Below are 2408 nucleotides of genomic sequence, written 5' to 3'. Positions count from 1 at the left end.
AAGGCTTGTGTTTTTTTAACAATAAAATGACATATACTGTAGTTTTTGTTCAATTCTGATTCTATTTAATAAACATCAAACTTTTATCACCACACTAAGGCCTGTTGGTTACTGAGTAGTTATTTGAAATGCCTTTTATGTACTTCATTTATATATGTAGTAATAACAATAAAAACCAAATTTAAAGAAAGGACTTTCATATAAGTAGATGCTTAGGCATGGAAATGTTATAGTATATTCAGGCTTAAAAATGTCAAAGTAAGGCATCAAATGTCATGAAAATGTAGTAGTATTGTAAGAATTAAAAATGTCATAGCAGAGTAAGGAATGAAATGTCATAAAATAGTAAGGCATGAAAACGTCAAAAAACATCAAAGTAAATTAAGGCATAAAAGTCATAAAAACATCATAGTATGGTAAGGAATAAAACGCCATAGTATAGTAAGACATAAAAACTGAAAGATCTGATCTGGTATTAAACTCTCAATCTTCTCAGTGTGAGGCAACAGGCTTAACCATTGTACTACAATCCTGGTCTATCACAAGCTTATGTAATTGTAAGGCATAAAAACGTCATAGTATGAATAATAATTTCGAAAAACGCCATAGTATAGTATGACATAAAAATGCCCAAAACTTTATTGTATAGTATGGCATGAAAATATCAATAAAACATCATAGTATATTAAGGCATAAGAGGTTATAAAAATGTCATAGTATGGTAAGGAATAAAACAACATAGTAGAGTTAGGCATCAAAATGACATAAAATGTCATAGTATAGTATGGCATAAAAGATAAAAAAAATATCAAAGTAAATTAAGGCATAAAAAGTTTATAGTATGGTATGGCATAAAAATGTCAAAAAATGTCATAGTATAGTATGGCATAAAACGTAAAAAAACATCATCGTAAATTAAGGCATAAAAGGTCATAAAAACGCCTTAGTATGGTAGGAAATGAAATGCCATTGTATATTAAGGCATAAAAATGCCATAAAATGTCATAGTATGGTATGGCACAAAAATGTCAAAAAATGTCATAGTATAGTATGGCATAAAACGTCAAAAAACATCATTGTAAATTAAGGCATAAAAGGTCATAAAAACGCCATAGTATGGTAGGAAATGAAATGCCATAGTATATTAAGGCATAAAAATGCCAAAAACTTTATAGTATGGTATGGCACAAAAATGTCAAAAAATGTCATAGTATAGTATGGCATAAAACGTCAAACAAAAATCATAGTATATTATGGTGTAAGAGGTCATAAAAACGCCTTAGTATGGTAAGGAATGAAATGCCATAGTATATTAAGGCATAAAAATGCCAAAAACTTTATAGTATGGTATGGCACAAAAATGTCAAAAAATGTCATAGTATAGTATGGCATAAAACGTCAAAAAACATCAACGTAAATTAAGGCATAAAAGGTCATAAAAACGCCATAGAATGGTAGGAAATGAAATGACATAATGTATTAAGGCATAAAAATGCCAAAAACTTTATAGTATAGTATGGTATAAAAATGTCAAAAAATGTCATAGTATAATATGGCATAAAACGTCAAAAAACATCATTGTAAATTAAGGCATAAAAGGTCATAAAAACGCCTTAGTATGGTAAGGAATGAAATGCTATAGTATATTAAGGCATAAAAATGCTAAAAACTTTATAGTATGGTATGGCACAAAAATGTCAAAAAATGTCATAGTATAGTATGGCATAAAACGTCAAAAAAACATCATAGTATATTACGGTATAAAAAGTCATAAAAACGCCTTAGTATGGTAAGGAATGAAATGCCATAGTATATTAAGGCATAAAAATGTCAAAAAATGGCATAGTATAGTATGGCATAAAAATGTCAAAAAATGTCATAGTATAGTATGGCATAAAACGTCAAAAAACATCATCGTAAATTAAGGCATAAAAGGTCATAAAAACGCCATAGTATGGTAGGAAATGAAATGCCATAGTATATTAAGGCATAAAAATGCCAAAAACTTTATAGTATGGTATGGCACAAAAATGTCAAAAAATGTCATAGTATAGTATGGCATAAAACGTCAAAAAAACATCATAGTATATTGCGGTATAAAAGGTCATAAAAACGCCTTAGTATGGTAAGGAATGAAATGCTATAGTATATTAAGGCATAAAAATGCTAAAAACTTTATAGTATGGTATGGCACAAAAATGTCAAAAAATGTCATAGTATAGTATGGCATAAAACGTTTATAAAAATGCCATAGTATGGTAAATAATGAAATGACATAGGATAGGAGGGCATAAAAATGCCAAAAAATGTCATAGCATAGTAAGGCATAAAAACTGAAAGATCTGACTTGGTATTGAACCCTCAACCTTCTCAGTGGGAAGTGTCAGGCTTAACCATTCTACTACAAT

This window comes from Seriola lalandi, unplaced genomic scaffold (genome assembly GCF_002814215.2).
Source record: "Seriola lalandi dorsalis isolate HSWRI2012SDOR001 ecotype SW California unplaced genomic scaffold, Sedor1 jcf7180002054549, whole genome shotgun sequence".
In the NCBI taxonomy this organism is placed as follows: Eukaryota; Metazoa; Chordata; class Actinopteri; order Carangiformes; family Carangidae; genus Seriola; species Seriola lalandi.
This window is presented reverse-complemented; position numbering follows the sequence as displayed.